General features: G+C 52.1%; 1 protein-coding gene, 1 long non-coding RNA gene and 1 pseudogene across 2 annotated transcripts in view; 1 reads left to right on the top strand and 2 right to left on the bottom strand.

The window, feature by feature from the left end:
- LOC140904197 (uncharacterized) overlaps window positions 1–17,551 on the top strand; it is a 155,352-nt gene that overhangs the window by 51,530 nt on the left and 86,271 nt on the right. The gene's annotated exons all lie outside the window — the stretch shown is intronic.
- Window positions 936–17,551, bottom strand: part of LOC140904192 (uncharacterized) — a 187,078-nt pseudogene continuing 170,462 nt past the window's right edge.
- On the bottom strand, window positions 7,872–9,146 carry LOC140904271 (uncharacterized). The gene is made up of 3 exons (XR_012156478.1): window positions 9,061–9,146; window positions 8,395–8,511; window positions 7,872–7,977 (listed from the first exon to the last, which is right to left on the bottom strand). It is a non-coding gene; the product is annotated as an uncharacterized lncRNA (long non-coding RNA).

Raw genomic sequence — 17,551 nt, 5'->3', positions numbered from 1 at the left:
GAAGGCACAAGAGTTGAGTGAGTTTTGTCTCTATGGGAAGTTTGAGGAGCCTATGACAGGGATCAGCAAAAAGAACGAGGACTGCTTGTGGCCCCTTAGAGACTAACAAACTTATTTGAGCCTAAGCTTTCGTGGGCTAAAGCCCACTTCATCAGATGCATGCAGGGATGCGGTTGTTTGGGTGACCTCGCTGCGTAGTTCCATCCCAGACCATGTTTGCATTGCTTTTACCTTTAACCTTAGCTCTGGAGTGGGTAGGCATTTAATGCAAAACACAGGACACTGGGAGTGGGAGAAACTAAATTCTATTTTATTTCAAAGGCCGAACAAAGGCAGACTCCTTTCCCCAGCCCCAGCCCAGCCCAACGCGGGACTTTTCACCCCCAGTCCAGCGCCTGGCCGCGCCCAACGCCTGCATGAACCAGCAACGTTTGTAAATGGGTAGAGAAGGGCCGAGGAGCCATGAGAGACACTGGGAGCCAGGCACAAAAGCAAACACCTCGAGAGCAGGGAACCCCAAGAGCTCTGGTTGGAGGGATGACTGTGGGGTGAGTGGGGCAGAGACAGTCTCTGTCATCCCCACACAGGACACTGTGATAGATGGGGAAGGGGTGACCAGCTGGGCTGTCAGGCTCCTTCTCTCCCTCTGGCCTCAATGATGGGGGTCAGCCTGGGTTCAAGGCTGGCCAGGTCTGCTGACATCCCCGGCTCCCGTCCTGCCTGTGCCCAACCTTGTCATCTCATAATAGGGAGACGCTGCCCCCTCCCCGCATCATTCTTCTTGGGGTGTCGTTCATGGCCCTTTGGAGCTCAGGGGCAGCTTCACACGACACTCTCAGGCCAATTCCTGTCTGTCTCTGGCTCTGATGCAGGGAGTTCACAGTTCTCAGCCTCGGCTGCCTTGCTCTGATCGCAAACGCAGGAGTTTCCCAGCTCTGTTCCCCCATCTCCCGCCCTCTCCCTCTCCTGACAGTATCTCACATCACTGCAGGGATCATTCGGGCAGTAACCTCCTTCCCTGTTTCAGTCTCGGCCTCTCGGAGTATCTCACCCTGAGAGTTTGGGCTGAGAGATATTGATCATTGTCAGTATTCAAACAACACAAAAAATCTCAAGACAAAGGGTTAGACAAAGGTTAAAATAAAATTTAAACAGGCTATTGTGGCAAATGATCACTTGTCTTGTGAGGTCCTCACTAAATCTGATCTACCTCCTGTCACACTAAGTGAATATCGAAGTATGTGATCAAATGGCCCTCACAAAGAGAGAAAACCCACAATGCAGGGTGGGCTATAAAACACTTTCACATTCATAAAGGGAAATCTCAGAGAGTCTTTTAAGATTCAAAATCAGGAAAATAAATGTACCCATTTTCTTCTGAAGTGGCTAAACCTGCTTTACTTCTGGCCTCATTATTTGGTTGTATTAGTTACAAAAGTTTTCGCATTATTATAATAAAAGAAAGAGAAAGAAAGACAAAAAATAAGTAAATCTGGACTCGCCTGGAAGAAGCCCAGAAACCATTTTACCAATAGAGGGAAACAGGGGCTATAAGGTCGGACAGGTCACACTGTGCCTTGAGGTCTATTAGGATTCCCCTGCCCGCTCCCAGGTCTGTGACACTTTCTTCTCCAACCCTCAGGAGTCTAACTAAGGATCAGAGAAATCAAACTGTGGTTCCTAAGCATCCCTCAGACTCACCCCATCGCCTTCAAAGAGCACAGGAGGTAAAACACCACTTTTTACTGGCCCAGCTCCCGCTATTCTAGCATCTAGTTAATTCTGGCCCATAAGGCAGAAAATGTACAAACAATAAATGGCCTGGAGCAATGTGAGACTATCTGGGAATGAGACAATCTGGCCCCAAAGGGGGAACTCAGGGACTAGCAATCACTCTGCTAATGGGGGGATCAGGACAGATAAGATACTGTCAGGGTCAGTTTACACGAGGAAATCTGCTGGAGGGTCACAAGGATGCGCTGGCTAATCCCAACCACGTTTCCTACCCGAGAGAGAACTTCCGAGGCTGACGCTGAGGAGACAGAGGTGGGATCTCTGGGCCTCCCACAAAAGGTCCTGTGGGAGTCAGTCCCACTCAGTGGCGCTTTCTGATTGCGGAGGGGCCAGGGAGAAGGTCGCAAAAAGAAAAGGAGGACTTGTGGCACCTTAGAGACTCACCAATTTATTTGAGCATGCTTGTATCGTTGTAGCTGGAGTTATAAATGCTGACTATGCATCTGTATTTCAAATGTGTTTGCTCCTGGGAAACACAAAATACTCCACCTCCAGTCTAGTCAGCACATCTATTCCAGTTGACTGGCCCATCGGCAAAAACAACGGGCCATGGGAAAAGCTTATCCTGACCGGATGATCTGTCGTGTGGACACTTCAGTCAGGGTATGAGTAATGGCTGCGAGAACTCATGGAAGCTTGCAAGGGCATGTGACTAGATCATGGGATACTGGCCTCCATCTTGTTGCTGTACTTTTCCACAGACTCCTGCTGGGGGCTTGGCTTGAAACAAAGAAGTTCGCGCCACCTGCAAGAAGCTATAAAAGGGGGAAGTGACATCACCACTGGGCCTCTCTCCCCCTACAACTCGACACCGGAAAACACGTCAGGAACAAAGACTGAAGTGGGGAAGGGGGTCCCAGGCGGGACAGAATTCCTGCCTCTGTCCGCTAACAGGGCGAGACGCTGCTTGATTCAAATCCTGTCGAGTTTATAGGGCTTAGGTTGTGTTTTGTTTTGTTCCTTACGGTAATCTGCTTTGATCTATACGCTCACTACTTATAATGATTTTAAATCTCTCTTTCTTAGGGAGTCAGGGAGCCCAGACTGGTATGCCAGAGGGCTCAGCAGGTCCCCAGTTCCAGGCTGTACCCTGGGAAAACCCATCACAAAGGTACCGAGGGAATGAATGTTAAGAAGCGGTACTTCTCTATACCCCATGTTCTCCCTCTCTTCTTATCCCACAGTCCCCAAACACTCGATAGCCCCAGCACCCAGTTCCCCGTGCTTCCTAGTTCTAGCCACCCCAACTCTTCAATCCCCAGTTTCCTCCACAAAACCCATCCTCCTGGTCCCTCAGTATCTGATCCCCCAGAACCCAGCACCCTGGGCGATTTGGGGAGGGGAGGAGTTGCCAGCCCCCAGGGACACTTAATCTGCATGAAATAGCTCCAGGTACATGGGGGAGCCCAGCCCAGGGACTGGTGGAAGACAGGGAGGGGAGTGAGACAGGTGTCTATAGAGTGAAGGTCAGGCCTGGCCCAAGTGTCCTTCTCCTAATCTCCATGGAAGGGGGAGCCTGTCTGGGAAGGGCAGGGAGGGGGGGGGAAGTTCAGCAAGGCAGAGGGAGCATCTGGAGGAGTTTCTCTCTCTCCCCCTTACCCCACCTGTGGCCCATCAGCTCAGCAGCCAGGGCTGGTGCAGGGAGGAGGGCCTGATCGGGGCTTCCCCTCCTCTGCCTGGGGCTTGCTGAAACAGCTACCGCTGTATCCTCACCCCAGAGATGGGCAGCTGGATCCTTGGGAGCCAAATGCCCCTGGTGTGTGGGGGAAGTAGGAAATGGATTTATTACTATGGCCAGCACTAGTAAGGCACCGAGAGAACTTCCCTACTGTGTGGAGGAGTCTCCGCTGTCCAATTCCGTGTTAGCTCCACTTGGACCATTTTCCACCCTGAGGACATCTGAGAGCTTTCTTCCCCGTGTGGATTTGCTGATGCCTGGAACAACAGGGGCAGCCTAGAAGCTTTGCCCATTCAAGGTCTCTCTGTTGTGTGGATCACTGATGTGTGAACTCAGACTGAATCTAGTCAAGCTGTTCCTAGGGTATCTCACCCTTGAGGATTCTCTGATGTTTGGTAAGCTCTTACTGAAGCTTTCCCCACAGTTGAGGCGTTTATGAAATTTATAGCCTTTGTGGATTCTGTGACGTCTAATAACGTTTGTTCTCTCAATGAAACTTTTCCTACAGTGGAGGATTTATCAGGTTTATCTCCGGTATGAATTCTCTCAGGGCCGCCCTTAGGATTTATGGGGCCCTATGCAGTATTATTAAACTGGTCCCCTGATGCCCAACGGCAGCCCGGGCTCGCATGCATATTTTAGATAAGGGGGGTCTTTTGAAGGATTTATTTAAAAAACTATATGTCTGAAGATCCAAGCATTTAAGGCTAAAGATGAATACTGAGATTGTGCATCTAAAAATCTCTGCAAGGATTTTTTAGAGATGTGATTTTATAAACTTCACCAACACACTAATGAAATATTTTTAAGTCAAATTTTAAACTAAGGTCCTGTAGACTGACATGTTCTGAGTAAATATTACAGTCATGCACAACTGTTTTGGTCAGTAAATTCAGAAACTGACCGTATATACCTGGGGGTTGGCAAATGCCTGTTAAATGGCTTCATTACCCCTTGAGTGGGTCTTTAACAGTTTCAGTGTTGTGCTAATAGGTCTGGCAGGCTGGAGGCTTTTTCACTTTTAAGTTACTAGATCCCCTCCAGAGGAAGACTCACCAGGCTGCAGCAGCCAGCTGTGGTGGGTGCCTGCAGGGAGGGTCAGAACAGGGATAGGAAGAGGCAGATGGGTGGACACTAAGACCCAGGGGTGCCCCAAATTTTCAGGTTCCCTACGTATGCCTAAGGACGGCCCTGAATTCTCTGGTGTCTAATAAGGTGTGAGATCTGAATGAAACTTTTCCCATAGTCCAAGCACTTGTGGGGTCTCTCTCCAGTGAGTATTCTCTGGCGTGTAACAAGGGTTGATGTCTAAATGAAACGTTTCCCACAGTCTAGGCATTTATATGGTCTTTCCTCCCAGGTGGATTGTCTGATGTCTAGTAAGATTTGATTTGTGGCTGAAGTTTTTCCCACACTCCAAGCATAGATAGGGCTTCTCTGCAGTGTGGATTCTCTGATGCACAGTAAGGCCTGAATTGTGAGCAAAACTTCTTCCACAGTCCAAGCATTTATATGGTCTTTCTCCTGTATGGATTTTCTGGTGTCTAGTAAGGTATGAGTTGTGACTGAAGCTTTTCCCACACTCCAAGCATTTATGGGGTTTGTCACTTGTGTGCATTCTCTGATGCGTAATAAGGTTGGATGGCTGAATGAAACTTTTCCCACACTCAAGGCATTTATAGGGATTCTCTCCCGTGTGGGTTCTCTTGTGTGTAAGAAGGGATGATCGCTCATTGAATCCTTTCCCACACTCAAGGCATCTATATGGTCTCTCTCCTGTGTGCAGTCTCTGATGTGTAATAAGGGATGATTTCTGACTAAAGCTTTTCTCGCATTCCAAGCATTTGAAGGGTTTTTCTCCCGTGTGGATTCTCCCATGGTTAATAAGATGTGACCTTTGACTGAAGCTTTTCCCACAGTCCAAGCATTTATAGGGTTTCTCTCCTGTGTGGGTTCTCTTGTGTGTAAGAAGGACTGATCGCTCACTAAAATCTTTCCCACACTCCAGGCATTTATATGGTCTCTCTCCTGTGTGCAGTCTCTGGTGTGTAATAAGGGACGACCTCTTACGAAAGCTTTTCCCACATTCCAAGCATTTATGGGGTTTCTCTCCCGTGTGCACTCTTCCATGGTTAATAAGATGTGAGCTCTCACTGAAGGTTTTCCCACAGACCAAACATTTATAGGGTTTCTCTCCCGTGTGGGTTCTCTGGTGCGCATTAAGGGCTGATTTGAAACTGAATCTTTTCCCACACTCAAGGCATTTGTAGGGTCTTTCTCCTGTGTGGATTCTCCCATGTTTAGTAAGAGATGAACTTTCATTAAAACTTTTCCCACACTCAAGGCATCTATAGGGTCTTTCTCCCATGTGCAGTCTTTGATGTGTAATAAGGTGTGAGCTCTGATGGAAACTTTTCCCGCAGTCCAAACATTTGTAGGGTTTATCTCCTGTATGGATTTTCCAATGCGTAGTGAGGCTTGTTCTCACACTGAATCTTTTCCCGCAGTCAAGACATTTGTAGGGTTTTTCTTCCTTGTGATTTGTCTGCTGAGCTGTGGTTTCCTTGGGATCCACGCATCCTCCCTCACATGGAATGGATTCATCTGGCTTCTTCCTTGGATGGTTTTCCAGCTGCTTCCCTGCCCTGCCCTGATTTCCCCAGGCTTTTCCCTGTTTCAAGCACTGGGAAAAACTCCCTGCAGCTCTTCTCAAAAACGTCCCCTGTGGTTCCACTTTCCCAGGACCTTTCTGCTGTTGATTCTCCTCCTTGTTCTCCCTCCCACGCTCATCACCTGCCGGGAGAGAGAGACAATCCAGACAGGAGTCATTGTCTGTGCTCTCCAGTTTTGCCGGCAAAAGGCAACTCTTGTTGACAAAACAATGGAGGGGTACACACTACAATGCTACTTCTGGCGGCAAAACTCTCCCGTTTTGGTGACAAACTGCCCCCCCCCACACACACACCTTGACGAGAGGCAGAGGGCTTTGTGCGGCAAAGATAGAGAGACACAGCATCAGTGCAGACAGTACGTTCGTTATGTCGCCGTAACGGGCCTTCAGGAAGTCTGCCCTGTTGCCCGCTGTGACCGCTCGGATCGCTGGTTTGAACTCTGCTGCCCGGCATCCAGCTACGCAGACATGCGTCCCCGCCCCTTTCAAAGCTCCCGGAAGCGTTGGGGCGGGAGGGGAGGAACGCACACCCTCCCCCGACACACACAGACACACACAGAGTGTCTCTGTCTCTCCTCCCACACACACTCGCTCCCTGTCACACACTCTCCACTGCTCCCCTGCCCCCCACACCCACACTTCCGTTGACAAGCGGCTGGCAAAATCTACAGTAGATACAAACACCGGAGTTACAGACTGACCAGTCAACCGGACACCGTGTGGAACTGGAAGTCCGCAGCCGTGGAGACAAAACAAAAAAACAAACCCCAGAAAATCCAGTACTTTGCCTGCATTGCATCTTAAAGGCAGGCACATCTGGGCTGCCTGTCCCCACCCCTACCCCCTGCTCGCCACACATGGGGCAGCCACTTACAGGTAGGAGGTGAAGACGCTGAGGTTCGCAGGCACAGCTGTGAGCCCCTGCTCCAAGCCGTCTGCCCTGAGGAGCATCCCATAACATCTTGTTCAGGGTGACAAACATTTCAGAGTTAGCAACAACCCCCGTTCCCGAGGTCTCCATGACGCTGAGGTCCTAGTGTAGTAGGATGAAGCCTTCATCGTGTGACACGCTACCTGTCCCATGAGCCATTGCAAGCCCTTCCCAAAGCACCCTGCGGCCAGTCGCACAGTGGGATAGCGACCCACAATGCACTGCTCTCTGTGGCCATCCAAGAGCGGCTAGCCTGGATGCGCTCTGCCGACACCAGGATCACAGTGTGGACCTGCCACAGCGGTTTAATTACAGCGGTGGCTGTATGTCGGCATCACTTGCGCCAACAAAACCCTGTAGTGTAGACGAGACCTTCTTCCAGCCCTGGTGGGCGGCGGTAGCTAAGCCAATAGGAGAAACTCTCCCGCTGACATACCGCTGTCAACACCGGCAGTTATGTGGGTGTAACACTTCCAGGGAAGTAAAGTCAGGGAGAAGATTCCTGACAGCTAACAGGGTGGATGGGAAGCCAGGACTGATATTTGCCGTGATGATACGCCACCTCTGACTGCAGCCCTGACCTGGGTGAGATGGGGCAGAACTGAGGCGCTTGCTCATGGCACATTTGGGGAGTCCCGGATGCTTTCTGTGTCAGTTTCCCTGACCCCTCACCTGTGTGGGTGCCTCTCAGGAGCTCTCTCTTCTTGGAGGCCTGGAAATCTGGGACCCACGGCTCTTCCCCTCCTTCCAGCCGGGCGATCAGGTCAGGTTTGGGAATGGGAAATCCTGCGCAGCGGGGGAAATCAAGCTGCATGGAGTCTTGGTGGACGATTTGTCACGAGGAACATTCCCGAGTTTAGCCTGACCTTACATGGGATTAGAATAACTCAGACCCCTTGGGGTCTGCAGGGGTGTTGTTATGACCTCACTAGGAGTTCTCCAGATCTGTGTGCTCTGGGGGACTTATGGACACACAACACACATGGCTCGGGTGTTAAATTCCTGCCTGTTTGCAAGCCTGCAGAACCTAGAGCCCTCGCCACGGATGGAGCTAGTCCCAAGAAGGAAGGTAAAGGAGAAATTATACAGGCAGGACAATACCGTGCTTCTGGCCCCTTGAAAGCTGGAGATGGGGTTGAATTAGCATGTCCATTAGGTTTCTGACTCCCCGTTCCCTTGAAAGGGGAATGGAGATGCACTCGCACTAGAGCTGTGGACATTGCGACCCTCCTACAATCTAACCAAGCAGGGAAAAACCTGACCGGATTCAGAAATGCTGACCCAACAGCTTTCAATAAATGAGGGGACAGGAATCCTTACCCAGCGAGGTCACAGTCTCATAGTTCTCCTGCATGACGTCCCTGTAGAGGGCTCCCTGATTGGGGTCCAACAGAGCCCCCTCCCCTCGGTGAAATACACACAAAAAGTCACCAGTGTCTGAAACAACATCAGTTCCTCCACTCAGTGCCAGCTGCCCTGGCCACAATCCCACTAGTCACGATGGAGGAGGGCCGGAGAAGCAGAATCCCACTCCCACCCTGCTCAGAGGAGCCAGGTGGCTTCCGGAGCAGAGAAGGTGAGAGCCCCTTGTCCCTCCCAGCAGATGGAGGAGAGCAGCGTCTTCTCATTTACCACACACCTGCTAGCCACAGGCTGATATGGGAAGCAGAGCTCCAAGCAGGGGACAGGGACAGGAATCCCAGCACCTTCATATTCCACGGTAGCCTCTGGCTAGTGGGTCCAGGCTCCAGCACCGAGAATCTGGTCAGTTTTCCCAGCCCTGTCCATGGGGCCTTTCCTCTTTCAGAAATGGGTGGATGGTCACGCCCTCCCAATGGGCCTGTTCAGAAAACGAGGCCCACGGTGAACATGCCCCAGCAGATTTATCACATCCTGTCCCCTCCCTGCCTCACCCTGTATATTTCCTGCCTCTCCCCTCTACAAACCACACACACACACAGACAGAGCTCCCTGAAAATCCCCTACCTGAGCGGGCTACACCGCAGCCAGTTCTCTTCCTCATCTCCTGGAAGATGGGACGACCTGCAGCGAAAAGCGGACGTGATTCTTCAGCCTGTCAGGGTGAGAGGGACAATCGGGGAGGTTTCAGAAGGGGCGTTAGTCCATGTGACACCCCGATTCCCCTCCAGGGTCTCTCCCTGCAGAAGGACACTCTAGACTCTTGCCACAGTGGGAAAACCCTCAGTCACTTTGGCTTGGCCTACACTCCGGCTTACTTGGGCATAATTGACGTTGCTCAGGAGAGCTTCTCCCACCGACACAGCCACTGCCTTTCGCCGGGGTGGGGATCTTATGCCGACAGCAGCCACTGAAATGCTTCTCTAGCCCTTCATTACAAGACAGACCCGGCCCCTCCCGCCAGGACTGGACCCACCGAGGCACTTTTAAACCCTCCCAGGGACAGAGGCTCTGAGACAAATGCTAGAAAAGAGCAGAATCAAAAGAGCCACTTTGGAGGATTCCCCCTGACACTGATATATTGGAACTGGGAAAAGTTCAGAAAAGGGCAACACAAATGATGAGGTGTATGGAACGGCTTCCGTATAAGGAGAGATTAATAAGACTGGGACTTTTCAGCTTGGAAAAGAGACGGCTAAGGGGAGATATGACAGAGGTCTATAAAATCATGGCTGGTGTAGAGAAAGTAGATAAGGAAGTGGTGTTTACTCCTTCTCATAACACAAGAACTAGGGCTCACCAAATGAAATTAATAGACAGCAGCTTTAAAACAAAAAAAAGGAAGTATTTCTTCACACACTGCACAGTCAACCTGTGGAACTCCTTGCCAGAGGATGTTGTGAAAGCCAAGACTATAACAGGGTATAAAAAAGAACTAGATAAATTCATGGCGGATTGGTCCATCAATGGCTATTAGCCAGGATGGGCAGGGATGCAACCCCATGCTCTGGGTGTCCCTAGACTCTGACTGCTAGAAGCGAAGAGAGAATGATGAGATCACTCCATGATTGCCTGCTCTGTTCATTCCCTCTGAAGCACCTGCCATTGGCCACTGTCAGAGGGCAGGATACAGGGCTAGACCGACCATTGGTCTGACCCAGCGTGGCCTTTCTTCTGTTCTTATTGTCCGCCAGGCAGCGCATCCGCCCAGCAGTGCCATGACTTGACAGGGTCAGGAAATGGCCTTTCCTCTCTCTGCGCCTCACCTTGTTCCCAGGACACTCAATCTGCCCCGGGTGCCGCAGTGAATGGATCTGGGCAGGTTGGGGAACTGGGAACCTCTCTCTCTACTTCTTGTTCCTGCTGCCCGTTTCGGTGTCACCCTTCCCCTTTCGGTCTCCTTCCCGCTCCGCTCTGCCTGGGAGAACTGGGGACTGTCCTGTGCCCATGCGCATTTGCTCTCCAGCGTGAGTCTGGCTGTATCACTGAGGGCAACAGCTCTGGGACCCGCAGACAGATGGGGAGCCCCTTCCCCTCTGGTACAAACTCACCAGCTGGTCCCTGAAAGGGGGCCCTTGTGCAAAGTCACTTTCCTGCCGGTCCCCAGTTCTCTCCCCATCATCTGGAGGCTCTGCCTCAGGGCTGGTGCGGGCAGAGCCCGGGGCCAATTCCAGCCATGGGGGAAAGTCCCCACCTGGGCTGGGCACAGAGGGGGCTTTAATGAAGGTCTTTCCCCAGCACAGACCCCGCTGGGGGAGCAGCAGCTGCTCCGTCTGGGCTCCCAGATCACGATGTAGGAGGCAGAAGCGTCTGACCCAGAAAACTCAACTGTAGGGGTGCTAACATCACGAGCAGAGAGAGACACAGACACCCCCCTGGGCTGCCCCGGCAGCCCCCAGGGGCAGTTCGGCAGCTGCAGATTTCATTTGCCCGCCTGGACTCACATCAGAACCGAACCAGAACCAGTCTGAACTGGTATTTTTTAACTGAGCAGGAGCCAGACTTGATCCATCATTTTTCTCTTACTCAGTGAAGCTGACTCTGACCTGAACTGGGGGAAAACTGGTGGCCAGTTACAATAAAGTTTCAGCAGTTTTTAAGCTCAATATCTGATCAAATAAAATTAAACCTTCTCTGCTCTTTCCTTCATTATCTAGAACACCCAGGCAGGCGATTGCTCCCAGAGCAGCCTGCCCCAGTAGAAGGAGAAGAGGAGAGAGACCCTAGGAGCAGAGAGGGAAGTGGGGGGGCTCCTGGTCCCAGAAGTTAACAATAACTCTTCGATTCCAGGGGGAGAGGGACTGCCTGCCCAACTTTTCTCCTGCTTAGACAGGCCTCCTCCCACCCATCCCCAGCCCCTGAGGCAGCTCCTCCTTCTGAATGCCCCACTTGACACAGGCCTCGGGCCCCCAAATCAGTTCCCCACTGAAGGAAGCTGCAGGACCTGCTCCTACCCTCCCCGTCGCACCCCCCCGCCCCCGGCGCTGCCTGGTAACTGAATCATTTTCGGGCATCTTGAACCAGAACCGAACACTGAACCCGAACCAACCCCCAATTCCACTCCTTGCCGGCTATGGCGAGCGGTGACTCTGGAGTGACACCGAATCCTGCACAGAATTCAGACCAGCACCCGGTCAGCCCACGAGTCACTCCCCCTCCCCGGCCAAATAACGATGGTCTTGAAACAAAACATTAAATTGAGCGCAGAATGCGGGAGGGAGGGAGTGTGGATATTTGCTGTGTAAATTCGCACCCCTTCAGGGAAATCCCCTGCCCCCCACTTGCAAGGCTCATGTTACCATTTCGGGGGGAGGGAGGAATCGGCAATGGCTTGGGAGGGACAGCACCTCCAGCCCACCCCCTCTCCCACTCCATGGGGCGAGGCAGCTGCCCCTGTATCTCTCACCACCCCTTCCCCTTATCCCTCCCCTCCGGCTCTCCCTTCGCCAGCCAGCCTCCCCTTGTTCTGCCATGGTCCCTCCAGCCCCCCCATCCCCTCCTCCTATCCCATCTCCCCCATCCCCTCCCCACCCCAGCCCCCCCTCCCCCCTTCCCCAGCCCCCCATCTCCCCCATCCCATCTCCCCCTTCCCCAGCCCCCCATCTCCCCCATCCCCTCCCCATCCCAGCCCCCCCATCTCCCCACCCCCTATCCCCCCTTCCCCATCTCCCCACCTCATCTCCCCCTTCCCCAGCCCCCCATCTCCCCCATCCCATCTCCCCCTTCCCCAGCCCCCCATCTCCCCCATCCCCTCCCCATCCCAGCCCCCCATCTCCCCACCCCCTATCCCCCCTTCCCCAGCCCCCCCAGCCCCCCATCCCATCCCCCCCACCCCCTATCCCCCCTTCCCCAACCCCCCACCCCACCTCCCCCTTCCCACACATCTCCTCCCCCTCCCCCTATCCCAGCCTCCCATCTCCCCCATCCCAGCCCCCTATCTCCCCCATCCCCCCACCCCATCTCCCCCTTCCCCCACATCTCCTCCCCCTCCCCCTATCCCAGCTCCCCCTCCCCCTCCCCCTCCCCTTCCCTTATCCCAGCCTCCCATCTCCCCCATCCCCTCGCCCTATACCAGCCCAGTCCACCCTTCCCCTCCCCCTATACCAGCCCCCCTTCCCCCCACATCTCCCCCATCCCAGCCCCCCGCCCACACTGGGGCTGGCGGCCGCCCTCCTGGGCACAGGGATCCCTGCAGCCCGGGGGGTGTGTGGGGGGGTCTCTCTCACCTTCCCCCCCCCCAGGAGCAGGGCCGGGGAGGGGGGGTCCCGGCCGGGCTGGAGACTGTCCCGGCTGCAGCGGCCCCTCTCCCGGCTGCAGCCCCGCGCTCCGGAGTCACTGCGGAGCGAGGCCGATTCACTTCCTGCTGCCGAGGGGGCAGCGACCCCAGCGCGCTGCTCCTGGGTCCTAGCGATCTCGCCGCCGCAGCTTGAGCCCTTGTGCAGGGCTTGGGGCCGAGGCCCCCTGTGCCTGACATGCCCCCCCCCCCCAAAAAAAAAACCCCAAAACCCTCGCCTAGTTCTGTAGCTCACACCTGGGGTGTTTGAAGGACTCTCTCTTCTCAGCTTCTGGGTCTGCAGAAAAGTCTCCGAGCAGGTCCCGCATTTCTCCAATGCTGGATTCCCTGAAAGGCTCCCTGCCTTGCCAGCTTCAGCTGGAGTGCTGGCCACTGGATTACAGGCCGAAAAGTGGCCATTCTTCAACAAAAAAACCTTCAAAAACAGACTCCAGCCAGAGACTGCTGAATTGGAATTAATTTGCAAACGTAATTTGGCTTCAATAGGCCTGGAGGGGTCATTACGCAAAGTAAAACTATTTCCCCATGTTTATCCCCCCCTCTCCCACTCCTCACTCTTCCTCAGCCCTTCTTGTCAACTGCTGGAAAGGGCCCACCTTGATTATCACTACAAAAGGGTTTTTTTTCCTCTCCTGCTGGTAGTAGCTCACCTTACCTGATCACTGTCATTACAGTGTGTACGGTAACCCCCATTGTTTCATGTTCTCTGTGTATATAAATCTCCCCACTGTATTTTCCACTGAATGCATCTGATGAAGTGGATTTTAGCTCACGAAAGCTCATGCTCAAATACATTGGTTAGTCTCTAAGGTGCCACAAGTCCTCCTGCTCTTTTTTAAAATGCTATTTTTATGACTCTGGTCACTCTCCGCACTTCATCATTTACCTTTGTCGACACCGGGCAGAGGAAAGCCAGTGTGCTTGTTCCATTTGCATTTTCATAGCAAATACTGATTGAAAATATGCACAAGTCAGTAGCTGCTAGCAAAAACAACAAGGAGTCCTTGTGGCACCTTTGAGACTAACAAATTTATCCGGGCATAAGCTTTCATCGCCTAGAACCCACTTCATCAGATGCATGGAGTGGAAAATACAGTAGGAAGATGTATTCGGCAGTACATGAAAAGATGGGAGTTGCCTTGCCAAGTTGGGGGGTCCAGACATTTCAATTAAAGTGGGCTATTATCAACAGGACAAAAAATCACTTTTGTAGGGGTAATCAGGGTGGCTTATTTCAAACAGTTAACAAGAAGGTGTAAGAGTAGGAGGAAATTAGCATGGGGAAATTTAGGTTTTTTTAGTTCTTGTAGTGACCCATCCACTCGCAGTCTTTATTCAGGCCTAATTTGATGGTGTCCAGTTTGCAAATTAATTCCAGTTCTGCAGTTTCTCGTGGGAGTCTGTTTTTGAAGTTTTTTTGTTGAAGAATTGCCACTTTTAGGTCTGTAATCGAGTGACCAGAGAGATTGAAGTGTTCTCCGACTGGTTTTTGAATGTTATAATTCCTGATGTCAGATTTGTGTCCATTTATTCTTTTACGTAGAGACTGTCCTGGTTGGCCAATGTACATGGCAGAGGGGCATTGCTGGCACGTGATGGCGTAGATCACATTGGTGGATGTGCAGGTGAACGAGCCCCTGATGCTGTGGCTGATGTGGGTAGGTCCTATGATGGTGTCCCCTGAATAGATATGTGGACAGAGTTGGCAATGGGGTTTGTTGCAGGGATAGGTTCCTGGGTTAGCCGCAGAGCCCTTACCCCGTGTCCCCCTTCCCAGCTCTGACACTGCAGAGCCTTGCCTGTGTCCCCATTCTCATTCCCCATTCCCCAATTCCCACCTCCTCAAATACATCTGCAGTACATGCCCCTAGTCTCACCCCTTACAACTTAGGGTCATGTTCCATTTTGGGTCTGGGTTCTTCATCCCACCCCTTTTGGACCCCATGGGAGGGGTAAGGAGTGAGGCATTTCTTTGGTCTTTTCGTGTTTTATACCTTCCCCGCAAAGCCCCTTTGCCCCTCCCCACTGGTTGCTCGACTTTGCCTTCAGATAGGGGTTGAGGCAATCTTACAGTGTGCTCTCAGTAACACTTCAGCTGCTCTTCCCTGTTCCCACTGTACTCACAAATCCAGCTGACTAGCCGGAAGCAACATCACAGTGGCTTTGTCCCTGGTTTGCACATTTTACTATAAGAGTATCAAAAAGTCAAACCCCAAATTCTACCCCAGGGTAGCGAACAGACCTAGATACTGACACTGATTCCCTGGTCTGGTGTCAAAACGTCATTTGCATTTGACGTACCAATGGGACTGCCTTTCTCAGTTGTTATTTTGGCTCTCAGTCCCGCCCTTAGTGCTTTTTTGCATGTCACTGCTTGTGTGTGGAGCTTGATTCTCAAATATTCACTGAGGGCCGTATACGATCTCCTATTAACTCCTTCTCAAAAGGCAAGAATCTACTGTAACTTTTGCTGAACATAAGAACGGCCACACTGGGTTTGACCAATGGTCCAGCTAACCCCGTATCCTGGCTTCCGACCGTGGCCACTGCCAGGTGCTTCAGAGGGAATGAACAGAACAGGTTAATCACCTAGTGATCCATCCCCTGTCGTCCACACTCAGCATCAGGTAGTTTAGTGACACCCAGAGCATGGGGTTGGGCTAATAACCATCGGTGGACCAATTCTGAGGAATGTACCTAACTCTTTTTGAACCCTGTTATAGCTTTGGCCTTCACAACTTAATGAACATTTAACTTCCACTTAGGCTCCGAGCTTCATTGATTTCAATCCTTGATTTCACTGGAAGGTAGCAGGGGGTGGGACTAGGTGACCTCCTGAGGTCCCTTCCAACCCTGATCTTCTATGAATTCAGGAACCTACGCCCTTGTCGTCCCTAATTCCCACTCACGGGGGCTCTGATTCGAGCTGATCAAAACATTCAAATGTCAAAAGAGGACTTCTCTGTGACAACGTTTGCAAAATGTTCACACTTTTCCCACGAGTTCAAGTTTGGGCCCACGCACGGGTCATTCTGGGCGAAGGCGGGGCTCTTGCACCAGACCCTGCCTGCTAGAGTTGTGTGGCTGGTCTCAGACCTAGCTCCCTTTCACGGCGAGAAAGAGATTCATGACAATATGAACAGCCAACATCTGCCTGAGTCTGCAGGCAGGCCCCCGGACTGCGAAGCACAGCGAGCGTTGCAACCTGGGTGGAGGTCAACTAGCTCCACTGAGACCACGTGTGCAGACCTGGCCCCCACTGCTCTTGGGGGCCCCTGGGCTAATTGGTGTGGGGGTGGGGTGGGGTTCTGCCTTTCTGGATTCTGCTGGATTGGCTTCTCTTTGAGGTCGTTCACACACCCTGCTTAGCATAGGTGCCCACTCTGTTGTCAGGTATTTAGCACCCACCAGCAGCCAGCTCCCCCACCCCAATGCATCCCTCCCCCCAGAGGCCCCATTGATCAGCTCCTGCCCCTCCCTCCCACACTCAGGGGAGGCGGTGGAACTGGGCAGGAAGAGGTGGGGGGGGCCTTGGAGGAAGGGGTGGAGTATGAGGCAGGGCCTGGGACAGAGCAGGGGTGGGAAGAGGTGGGGTGAGGGTGGGGCCTTGAGCTGAGTGGGGGTTGAACACCCTCAGGGAAAGGAGGAAGCCAGCACCTGTGTCACGTAGCTCCCCTCCTTCATTCTGACCTGCAGGCTCCAGGGTTCAGATTTTGTGGTACCAAGGTGACATTGCACTTGCAGTAGGTTTTATTATTATTCTGTGCATTATCTGGATCATTCTCCTACCCCAAAACCCTGATCAAAGATCTTGGCAGAGATCTTTTTTTTCACATCCCCCCTCTCCAGGCTAAATCTGGGATACTGAATTAGTGGGTGAAACTTTAATCCTGTGTAATGCATATAAATCAATAAACCAGCAGAAAGGCAGATTAGGTTACTCAAGTGTAGATTTTCACCACAGCCTCAACTTTAATAAGCAAAGAAATGTGGATTTCAAGGGAATACCTACTCCATTCTCTGCTACAGACTCTGTGGAACTCCTTGCCACAGGATGTTGTGAAGGCCAAGACTATAATGGGGTTAAAAAAAAAAGACTAGATTAGTTCATGGAGGACAAGTCCATCAGTGGGTATTAGACAGGATGGGCAGGAATGGGTGTGCCTAGCCTCTGTTTGCCAGAAACTGAGTAAGGGCGATAGGGGATGGATCACTTGATGGTTACCTGTTCTGTTCCTTCCCTCTGGGGCACCTGGCATTGGCCACTGTCAGAAGACAGGATACTGGGCTAGATGGACCTTTGGTCTGACCAAGTATGGTCAGTCTTATGTTCTTATGGACACACTCCTAAAACCATTGTCAGCAGTGTGATGGGTTCGGTCACAGAGATCCCCTTGGGACTGTCACCTGATGTGTTGAAATTACCTCTGAGCCCATTTTCGCTGCCAGCTTGGGACTCCAGAACCCTGCCTTGTTGAGCCAGACATGCTAGCCTGCTGCAACACAGACCCAGGGTTTGGTCCACGGCCCCAGAGTTGCAGACTTAACTAGAAACAGCTCAGCAGGTTACCTGCCTCCAGCACCGAGACACCCAATTCCCAATGGCATCAAAACCCCAAATAAATCATTTTTTTTGCTCTGTTTAAAGCTTATACAGGGTAAATTCATAAATTGTCCACCCTCTATAACACTGAGAGAGAGATACACACAGCTGTTTGCACCCCCAGGTATTAATCACTTACTCTGAGTTTATTAATAAACAAA

This window comes from Lepidochelys kempii, chromosome 28 (assembly GCF_965140265.1).
Source record: "Lepidochelys kempii isolate rLepKem1 chromosome 28, rLepKem1.hap2, whole genome shotgun sequence".
Lineage (NCBI taxonomy): Eukaryota > Metazoa > Chordata > Testudines > Cheloniidae > Lepidochelys > Lepidochelys kempii.
Note: the sequence above shows the minus strand (reverse complement) of the source record. Positions and strands in the feature narration are given on the sequence as shown.